Source organism: Capsicum annuum, unplaced genomic scaffold (genome assembly GCF_002878395.1).
Source record: "Capsicum annuum cultivar UCD-10X-F1 unplaced genomic scaffold, UCD10Xv1.1 ctg1491, whole genome shotgun sequence".
NCBI lineage: Eukaryota > Viridiplantae > Streptophyta > Magnoliopsida > Solanales > Solanaceae > Capsicum > Capsicum annuum.
Genome location: NW_025820326.1, coordinates 1,039,781 through 1,051,825, shown reverse-complemented (window position 1 = coordinate 1,051,825; position 12,045 = coordinate 1,039,781). Strand labels below are relative to the sequence as shown.

The following is a 12,045-nucleotide window of genomic DNA, read 5'->3' as shown; positions in this document are numbered from 1 at the left end:
AAAACCCTCTCTTCCCCTAATAATAAGAATTCAATTCCTTTCTTCCCAAGAAATCAAAATTCCCCAAGTTCAAGAACCTTCAAGTAAGGCATCAAGAATAGAAATTTTCCTTTCAAGTTAAAACCTTATGATATGTGGGGTGCTTATTCGTGGGTCGGTTTCACCTATGGAGCCCAAAAACTCTCTTTTTAATTAAAGAATAGATTTTTTTATTATTATGGTCTTTTATATTACTTAAGATGTGTTTAATTCATGTTTTCATGATTATTTTAAATATAATTCAGCCCATGTATGCTCTCATGCAAGATTTGATTTCCTCATGCTTTGAATTTCAGTTTTCCATATCCTATTTCAAGTGAATTCCATGTTAAATGCCAAAATTATGATTTTTAGTCATGCAATCATGTTTTTCCCCTATTTAAAGAATTCCCATGTTTAAATTCATGATCCCCGCATGTTTGATGGAATGTCTATACTTCTGGATTTTGAACCATGATCCTTTACTATAGTATTTAAGCTTGTTATTACATTAGTGCTGGTGGGTTATGAATATCCTATACCTAAGTGTTTTTACATGAATTCAGATCATTTCAGTAATGATTCTGTTAAACCAGGAATTTTATTATTTACATAAAGGATGTAATCATGATGAGCACTATAAGTTATGAAATCATGTTCAGTCAAGCTTAGTTCAGTTCAGTTGGGAGTAGGATTTAGCACCGAGCAAACTTAGGGATAAGGACTTACCTGACAGTAGAGAGTGTGATCCTTAGTAATAATCCCCGAGTTACAGAACTACATAGCCAGCGTAGGTTAGAGATGTCTACCTGTCAGTTGAGGGTTGACAAGGTGTTTACCTGCCAGTTGAGGGTGACACATATCTTATTTGAGCGCCTGTAAGCTGAGGGTGACTCATTAGTCCTTCGTACACCAGTTTAGTGAATCCATACAACCAGTGCTAGTACTCGTGGCACAGTACTGATACTCTTTCAGCTGAAATTATAGGTTGGACCCCGATTAGCTCAAATTAAGACATGTCGGTTATATAATATCTCCCATAGTCTCGGTACAGTATTCAGTGTATATTCAGTTCAGGTTATCTTGACCAAAGCATACAGATTTACAGTTATTCAGTTATACGGATTTTAGTCTTTTAATTTATTGATTATTTCAGAAATATGTATATGTTTGGTCCTGCATTCTCAGATATTACAGTTTTTATGCATTCATGCTCAGTTATTTTATGTTGTTTAATTAGTCATTATCCCATGTGCACAGTACCCCACATATTTTAGCCAGACCTATTCTCATACACCAGTACATTTAAAGTATTAATCGCATACTTTTCTTTCCGCTATGCTGTCTTATCACAAAGGTTCGGATGCTCAGTTTCTCGACCGCTCCTAGACAGCTCAAGTACCCAACAACAGTAGTGGTGAGTCATCATCCATCGAGGACATGATTTCTTATTCCATTTTTTAGTAGTTTATCAGCTTATCTTCTGAATATGTTATATCAGTGTCATTTTATTCAGTGCTCATAGCAGGTACCAGCTTTTGGGTTAGCTTGTGGTCATTTGTGACTATAAGCACCATTGGCTAAAACTTTTTATTTATTAAATAAGTATTAATTAATATTCCGACTAATGTAGTCGAAAATCTTATAATTATTAAGTAATTATTTTTAATTATTTTATTAAACTTCCGACTACACTAGTCAAAATATTATTTTTGTTGAGTCATTTTATAATTTAATTTTTGCGACTGCAGTAGTTGAAAATTTTCGACAGTAGTAGTCGGAAATTTTTTCCGACAAGCTTTATTCCGACTACCACTAAATAGTCGAAAAGTAGTCGAAAATACCTTATTTTCCGACTACATGAGCCATCAAAAAATAGCAAATTTCTGGTGGTATAGGGGGTAGCCTTGGGCCATGACATATTGCTTTAGCTTCAGCCAGCGAGAAAGTGAATTGGTTGAGAGATTTGTTATTTCAAATACCATATTTTGAAAAACTAATTCCTTCTATTTTTAATTCATTATGATAGCACTGCTATGATTGATAGAGTTTAAAACCATTATTACAACGGTAAATCCAGTCCTTTAAGGAGAAAAAATAGTAATGTGAGATCATATTTGTCAAATAGTACCATTAATATTGATTATGTCAAATCTTGTGATAATCTTGCAGATCCATTAACTAAGGCCTTAGCAAGAGAAAGGTCTAGAGCACATCAAGGGGGCACTACAAGAAATACAATTTTTTGTGACGACTTTCAGTAGCGACCACAACAGTTGCCACAAAAATTAGGATTTTTGTGGCGACATACAAAGGTTGCCACAAAAGTTTTACGATTTAGGGGCGACCGTTAAAGTCGCCACTAATAATGACATATTTAGTGGCAACAATGTGTAGGTTGCCACATAAATGTAGTAATTTTTCCAATAAAATTTGGGTTAGTGGCGACCTACGAGTTGTCGCTACTAAAAAACTTTTGTAACGACTTAGTCACCACTAATAATGACATATTTAGTGGCGACTATGTGTATGTCGCCACAAATATGTAGTAATCTTTCGAATAAAATTTGGGTTAGTGATGACCTATGAGTTGTCGCTACTAAAAGTCTTTTGTGGCGACTTAATCGCTGCTAAAGAGAGATCTGTTGTGGTCATCATTTTTGTCGCCACTAATACTTCTACTTTTTTACTCTGCCCACTTTTATAGGTAAATTAAAATATTTTTAGTGGTTATAATGAGTTGACATTATAAAGGGATCTGACTGAATATATATATAGTTCCACAAATTTGTGTGTGAGAGTGTAAGATATGTTGACACCCAATTTTGACCTCTCGATGCTCCTTTTAGGCTGTTATTTTACCAAAATTATTAATTTTGAATATTGATATATTTTATGTATTATTTTGATATAAAATAAACAATGACGTGTCACATTCATTATTTTTAAAATAAACAAATTATTGTTATTACATATTTTTTTAATATTTATTAAATTATTTTTTCCCACATGTTGTTGACACCAAATTTTGACCTCCCGATACTACATTTAGGCTGCTATTTTAGCAAAATTATTAATTTTTTAAATGTTAGTATTTTTACACACTTTTCTTGCATCAAACAGATTTTTGGATTAAATGTTATTATTATTGTTGTTGTTGTTATTGTTGTTGTTATTTTACGTAACATTAATTTTACATCAATGTCTCATTATTTTTTCATCATTATTACAATAGCAACCTAAGTCAATTCAATTATCTCTAGTTTATTTAAATTCTATTCGTCCTTATACTCAATTTATTTCAATTCTAGTCTATTTTTAATTTTAAAATAATTTTATCCCCTTCTTGATTTTAATCACAACCATTAATCTCATCCGATCAATGGTTGAGATCAAATCCACCATCTATCAAAATAAACCTAATCCCTAAATGCCAAAAGAAAATCAGCCGCATAATTTTTCTCTCTTCCCTCTCTCTATCTTCTCTCTCTCTAAACCAACAAAAACCATCATCGCTCCACCACCGTTCACCACTCCGGCTAACAAAACAACTAGTGTTGCAGTATTCTTCACCCTAACGACGACCTCCTCCGCCTTATCTCTCTCCGTCACAGTCAAGGGAGCCTTTCAGTCCATGCCGCTGCAACTCCATCATCACCATCACCGCTGCCAGCCTCTGTCACCGCCAACAGCAACTACCCCCTTGCGACTAGGCATCTCTCCTCCCTCCGTTCTCTTTTCCGTCTTCACCATCAGCCATTGAAGAAGACCCCATCACCTTCATTACGAGCCGCGATTTCAACTGGAGAAACCAGCCAACAATCTCAGCCACCAACGCCCATAAGCCACCGGTCAAAGTAAACCAGCACCACCAGTCCATAATTTCCATTGCCGTCTAAGGGAAAAGCCAAGTCATCCCACCTCCAAAGTTCACCAAAAATGATGGGTTCTTTTGAACCCATCCCAGGTTTGACTTCGTATTTATTTTTATGTGCAATTACGATTCCCTTCTACTCTCTTTTCCCCTTTGACAGATTCTTAAATCGAAAATTAATGTAATTCGGTTAAGATTTTTGTATGATTTCTTGTGATTTGCGTTCATTAGTGTGCTTGGACTATCATATGTTAAAGCCTCAATTTTTATCAACCTTGGCTTTGAATTAGGGACTAATTTGTCCATCGTTGTGTTCTTGTCAATCAATTAAAGATGTTAGTGAATTAATTTAATAATTATGCTTATGTTATCAAATTGAAGATGCTACTGGTTTGATTACTTGTGAAGAGATTTTTCGTGCTACTGGTTGGGATAATTTCTTTGTGCAAGTGGTCTCTACTTGTCGCATCTCCTAACACTTTTGAAGGTATCCTTTCCACTGCTTGACTAATAGACCCAAGCATATGAGTCATTCCCTCATGCATATTTAATTAAAACATGGTTTAATTTTTAGACTTCTCAATATCATGCTTCTTATATGATTTAATTTTAAATATAGTGTATGGTTAAAATGCATAATGCTGGTAGGTGGAAAATAATCAGACCCATATATTAAATGGTTGATTACATTAGAAATATCTACTAATACTCTATCAATAAAAACTTTGATAAAGTTTGAAATCTCTGGCACTTTTTGCCCCTTCTTGCACTAGATGTCGAATATGACAACATTGTTTGCGTAGAACTCATGCACCAAAGTTGTGTAGTAGTATCATGTTATTATGCAAATCTACCCCAAATCATAGTAATTGGATCACTTTTTAATCTTTAGATATTAATGAAGCTCTTACAAGACAATTAGGACTTCATCACCCAATGATCAATTAATAGTCACTTGAAATGTGAATTTTCTTTTAGATTTCACCTATAATTTCTTTAATTCATTTGAAAATATTTAGGAAGTCGAAGGAGGAACAGAGATATTTGATAGTTTAAAAATCAGCACGGGGTAAGCCATTTGAAGTTGTGAAGGTTTGCACTTGTTCAAAGCTTTGAACGTACAATAAATGTTTTACCCTAATTTTTTTTCTATTCTTGGTCTTGACAGCCGTCTGTACGATATATAGATCTATGGTTAAACTGAGAGTTCATTTATGAAATTCTAGACTTTTTGATGTTGTTATTGTAATTATATGTTAATGGTCCATTGGGTATCTTAAATTTAGTGTTTAAGCTAAGGAAGACTCTTAGTCTTTTTTTTAAGTACGCAATAGTGGTTACGTGGAGCCTCGTATATTATCAGTTGAGTAACATATTTGTTGTAACGCTCTGTGAAGCGTATTTATATGTATTCTGGTTAGCTGACAGGTTTTTGATAGGCCTATTTACAAAGAAAACTCTGACAAATTTATTTAAAAATTTTGAGAGTTAACAGAGTTTTAGGACCACATAATGGATAAAATGAAGTGAAATTTAAGTAAATGATCTCATTAGTGTCTTAGATAATTCATAAGTAAATCCTTAAGAAAAAATGTGTTAGGAATTGATATGCCTAGTATGAATAAGTTTGGTGGTGTTAGCTGAATTGAGATTTTTCTTTTTTATTGGCCAGATCTTTCTGTTAGTTTCATTGTCCTTTTAGTCTATTTTGATTTAACTAAGAGTAGTTAAAAAGGAAGTTCATTTCTTGAAAAACAGAAAAGGGCAGAATTTTTATTGAGTCAAAGTTCCTAAACTTTCTTAATCTAATTCATCATTGGAGGAATTAAAAGTCTTATCATTTTGGAAGAGCCAGTCTGGTAAGTATATTTTTATCCCATTTGTAGGATGAGTATTGAGGGAGATTACCACAGAGGAAAAACTAGTTTGTGCATTCTGAAATCTTTAATGTATTCCGTAATATTTTAATTCAAAGATATTGTTGTGAAAACAACATTAAGATTTCTCAAATCATTTCTTGCATTTTAACAAGTTAGAATTGAAACTTTACTTTACTTTTTATTTCAGGGTCAGGTAATTTCATGATGGAAATTGTTAGCCATGAGAAGTTTTAAGATATTTTGTGATTTTCTTTCTCATATGTATATCACATTGATTTGTTACCAATTAAAAACTATATAATTCTCTTGTGGAGAAATATATTTTAATATCATCTTTGTACCTTTTAAGTATTATAGTTGCATTATTGGCAACGAAGCAGATAATATATAATTTATATTTTTTTGGGGAAAAAAGTAAGTATTAATGGCGTTCCATAGTCGCCACAAAAAGCGAGTATTAGTGGCGACACATAGTCACCACAAAAAGCGAGTATTAGTGGCGAACCATAATCGCCACAACAAGTGAGTATTAGTGGCGACCCATAGTCGCCACAAAAAATGTGTATTAGTGGCGACAATGGTTGCAGCTAAAGCGTCATCTTCAATGGCGACTATTCTAAAATTATTTTTTTGAACTTTGTTTTGTGGTGTGTTTGCTTGCTTTTTTGTGGCAATTTTTGTCGCCACAGAATGTATGTTTTGTGATGACTTATATATGTCATCACAAAAAACTTTAAGTTGCGGAAGTAAATGCTACGACCCTTATGTTGCCATTAAAAATAATTAGTGGCAACTTTTGGTTCTTTTGCGGTGAGTTTTTTTGTCACTAAAAACCTGATTTCTTGTAGTGGGGGTGAGATTGAAGCTTATAAATTTTTGAGTCATATGTGAGGAAACCTAACTTGAGGACTAGAGGTCCTACAATCAGGTTCAATGGAAAAAATAAATCACGTGATGAATTATTGAGAAAAAATGCAATATTTTCTTTAATCCCTCCCTATGGTCTGAGTGCATTTACCTGTAATAAATATGAGTTTGAGTTTCAAAAACTCTTAATAAAAATCTGTAGCTCGTATAAGTAGGGTGTTAAAATTAAAGGAGCACTTTTGACAGATTTTACCTATGTGAGTGTGAAGGTAAGTCGCTTCCTATGAGAATTAGGCTCATTCTCAAAAACATTCATGAAACCGGGATAACTCAAGGCCGTAATGTGCTGGCTATAAAGTTCATGTCAGCACCTTGACTATTATGTGTAAGCAATAACTTTTTATTTTCCTTAAGCAGTCATAGTTCAAGTCTGAGACCACTACGACTCTGGAGTAAAACTTACTATTTTACTAAGTGGAGGTTTAATGCAAAGCACACCTTTATTATGCATGGTAGTCTTTCTTCAGCAAGTAATCTCTCTTGTTAATATTAAAATGAGTTGGAGATTGTTAATTTTGAGATATTTTAATATTATTTTATTGTCTCATTTCCACAATAATAAGTAGCCATAATATGTACGAAACGTGGATTATTGATGCATTACTTCCTCATTTGTTTTTTTAACATTGGAGGAGTTGTTTTTAGGCATTAAAGTGGCCTAGTTATGGATTGTATTATATTGTTCTCTACAAGCACTTTGCTGTTGGAAGTTACAGGTTTTTTTGTGCATTACTCCATCCGTTTAATAGGCACTATATACCCATTACTCCATATGTTTCAATTCCAATTTTGATTCTTGATTAATGGTGGTTGAATTTTGCCACCAGTTTCATTGAGATATATGTAACTTTTCACTCTTTATTCCTCTATTATCTTATTCTTTATGTGTTTTAACTCTTGTAACCTAAAGGTCATTGATATTCCATCTTTACTATCCCTCATTCATTTTTTTTCATTGCATAGAAGACTTCCTCTCCTATAAATAGAGGTGTTCTTGCATATTTTTACAAGTATAAAATCATATAGAGTTTACAAAAGTTAGTAAAAAAGAGAGTTGATTAGTTGAAGGGATACGTTTTTTTTGTGGAGCTTTGAAATCAACTCTTATCCATGGTTGTTCTTTGTGAGAAGATTGTTGTATCCTGGAAGGGACAAGTCAAGAAGATTACTGTTGGATCGGTGAAAATATTTGTTGCAATGGAATTGAATCTCCTTAAAAGAAAGCGAGATATCGCACCTCAATCGAAGAAGAAGATATTTTTTTATTTTCTTCATTTGTAATGTTTTTAGTTGTAATATTATTATAATTTCACCAAAATTTAGTAAAAAAGTCAAGTGTGCCTACCTATGTTTACCTATAAATACATTTCAAACACTCACTTTTCCACTCACGACAACACCATCTCTCTCACAACTTTTCCCTTCTTTTCCATCTGCAAAACTCCGGCACCAGAAAAATTGTCCGATGGACCTTCACCAGAGACGTATAAAACCCCTTAACCCTAACATTGTTTCCGACAAACCCGATAATAAAGATTTGTCCATCAAACATCCATTACTTTTATACCTTACAAATTATTTATTCTTCATCATGTTTTTCTCGGTGATTTACGTTCTTCTTGATGGACAACATTCTTTGATTGCTTCTTTTACTTATTTGTTGGGATTCTTTGGAGTTGAGCATGTTCAGTGTATCATCTCAAATAAAGCAAAAAAATGTTGTTCCGCCAAGGACAAAGTATGTCAACGAAATCTGTAACTTCATTTTTCCATACAGTGAATATAATCAATTGTGCAGATAATTAAGCAAATGGAGTTAGCAGAAGATGAGAGGATTATAAAGTCATTGGTGGAAAAGAAAACACCATCGTCTTTATTGGAAATTACGTTGGGCGATGTAAAAGAGCTGCAGTAATTAGTAAAGAGGCATTACAGAGAACGACAGGAAAGTCGTTAATAGGGTTGTCATTTGATGGATTTGATTATGAATCAATTCTAGGACAGTGTTATGAGATGCACATTGGGTATGTCCAAATTCCAGTAGGTATAGCTGGACCACCGCTGCGAACGTTATTCTTCCGGTGGCGCCACGAGTGTTTTGTTAGGAGATGGGATAACCAGAGCTCCTGTAGTTTTAGGTTTGTCAATGCCACGACAGCTGCAGAGTTGAAGTTTTTCATTGAGGATCCGATGAATTTTGAGACTCTATCTGATGTTTTCAACAAGTGAGTATTCTTGTTCTTCCTTCAAGTTCTATTTTTCACTTTCAAGAACTTCCATCACGGTCATCATAATTTTATTAAATTTGTCGGTTTCCTCAATATCTGACATTTCCATTAATTTACTCGATAAATCCTGACATATTTAGTAATCAGCATGCCATAGAAAATTATGCTTACCCGTTATATAATTTTATTTTTGATGTGGACATTGCAGATCGAGCAGATTTGTCAGATTACAGAACATTCAATGTGCAATAGCTGGAAAATCTATACATGAGGTTTAGCTGTAGTACTAGTGACGCAATGGGAATGAACATGGTTTCCAAAGGTGTACAAAATGTTCTTGATTACCTTCAAACTGACTTTCCCGGCAAAGATATCATTGGCATAATTCCTCCTACCCCCCCCCCCCCCCCCCCCCCCCCCTTTTTTTAATTATTGCATTAACATTTTTTGTTCTCCTCATACTTAACCACCTACTGGATCATGTTGTTATAAACTGGGACAGATGCACTATTTCAGCAGCGAGTTATATAGATACACACGCACACATATATTAATATTAAGCCAAAAATTATGATAGGGAACTATTGTTCTGACAAGAAACCAACAGCAGTTAATTAGATTGAGGGGAGGGGAGAGGAAAGTCGGTAGTTTGTGAGGCAATCATCAAGGAAGAGGTGGTGAAAAATGTTTTGAAAATCGAGGTTGCTGCTCTAGTTGAGCTGAACATGCTTAAAAACCGTACTTGCTCCGCCATGGATGGTGTACTTGGTGGCTTCAGTGCCCATGCCAGCAATATTGTCTCAATTGTATCTATAGCCACCGGCCATGACCCGTCTCAAAATTTTGAGAGCTCTCGCTCCAACATTAGGATGGAGGATGTAAATGATAGCAAGGACCTCCATATTTCTGTCACCATGCCTTCAATTAAGGTATCCCCTAAACATAGAACAGTCATACGTATTCAGTTATTGCTATATTCTTGTTACACCATCTTAAACTTTTACATGTGACGATTCTCATGAAATAATTTAATGGGCTTTGAAACAACAAATATGAATCCCATCCCAAGTAAGTTACACTCAGTTATATTAGTCCACACTGACTGTACTGCTCCAAGTCCATTTAATGAGACTACTGCTAAAAAGTAAACTAAAAAAATACTCTTGTTCCTTCTTTTTTTTTACCCAAAATGATTTGTCATGCTTTCTATTGTATTTTGTCATGATTTCCCACGTCCATTATTTCTTTTTCCAAACCGCTTTAAAATGCTTTTCTCTTGAGCCGAGGGTCTCTCGGAAACAACCTCTCTACTCCCAAGGTACAGTAAAGTTTGTGCACACTCTACCCTCACACAAGGTATGTCGTTTTTGTTGCTATTGTTGTTGTTACCACTAAAATGTGTTTCTGGAAGGCTGTATATCTTAATTGCACTTATTATGCATGTTATTATGATTTTTCAGGTGGGTACTGTAGGAGGAGGAACTCAACTTTCATCTCAATCAGCTTGCTTGAACTTATTAGGAGTGATAGGTGCCAACAGAGAGGCTCCAGGGTCAAACGCAAGGCTCTTGGCCACAATAGTAGCAGGTTCGGTACTCGCCGGTGAGCTATCCCTTATGTCAGCTACCTCAGCTGGGCAACTGGTTAACAGTAACATGAAATACAATAGATCAAGCAAAGATGTTACATAGGAATCCTCCTAATGGACAGCTAAATTCTCCTGATCAAGCAATGTGATCAGTATGTTGTACTGAAGTGCTTTGTTAGTTAAAATACAATGGTTGTATTGATTGTTAATAAAATTTTATTATATGATATCACTTCTTGGAAATTTTACAACCAAGTTTGAAGACATTCAGAAACAATTAATTGCAAGGATAAAATGAAAAAAATTTAATTGATGCTTTCTTGATTTAGTAAGATGGCCAACTAATATGAGATAACTATTTTTTGTAAGATAACCAACTAATTTGGGACAAAGGGAGTATAATCTGTTACATTCAGTGAAACAATACAGCTGGTAGTGAGGAGTGCTTACGATCCGAATTTGAGCAACTCCTTCTTGTCCTCCGCCAACCTCTGTTGTCTTTCAATAGCGACATTTCAATCAAGTATGAGACATTTTCAGAATAACAGTAAACCAGAACACAATAATCTCATAAGATTGACTTTTCGTTCAGCTGTGCATGAGTTGAAAAACAAAACTATGATTTTTGATATTAATAATTTGATATTAATAATATCTAGAACGACAGATTAATATGAAAAATATATTGTCCAATTTATGTTTCCACGACATCATCTACGATTTGACATTAATGACATCTAGAACGACAGATTAATATGAATATTCTATTGTCCAATTTATGTTTCCACAACATCATCTATGATTTGAGATTAATGATATCTAGAACGACAGATTAATATGAATAATATATTGTCCAATTTATGTTTCCACAACATCATCTATGATTTGATATTAATGATATCTTGAACGACAGATTAATATGAATAATCTATTGTCCAATTTATGTTTCCTCCTTTGAATATGAATATGACTTTTGATGTTAATGTTCAACTGATCTATTATAACACCTATATTTTGCTAATAATAACTACAATATTCACGAAAGTAGGTAGCGTAAGGACTTCATTAACACCTTAGTTTATAAAAAAATAATAAAGGCAAAGGCATAAAGACCCTCTTAAATAATCGTCAAATTTTCAATTACACACCTAAACTTTGCAAAGGTTCTATTAGCCCCTTAAGTTAAATGCATAAGAATAGATATAAGTATAATAATATCAGAAGTGATATAACTAGGCTAAAGTTTATCCTCAACAAGTAGATATCACTTGTATTAAGGGCAGAGTCACACGGGTGCAAATTAACGGGCTTATTTGAACCTCTTAAGGTAAAAAGAATTAGATTATATGATTAAAGATTAAAATTATTTTGTATGTATATATAATAAATGTCTCATTTTCATTTATTTCTTTGTGTATTTATCTTTTCATTTTTTGAGTCTTCTTAACTAAAATTATGATTGTGCCACTAACTAACATAAATTTTTCTATCCAATCAATGTACTTCACGACTTTCTTGGTAGGATGTTAA

At 33.8% G+C, this 12,045-nt stretch overlaps 1 pseudogene; it reads left to right on the top strand.

Annotated features, from left to right (window-relative positions):
• Window positions 1–3,444: 3,444 nt before the first annotated feature.
• On the top strand, window positions 3,445–10,828 carry LOC107851010 (annotated as a pseudogene).
• The last annotated feature ends 1,217 nt before the right edge of the window (window positions 10,829–12,045 follow it).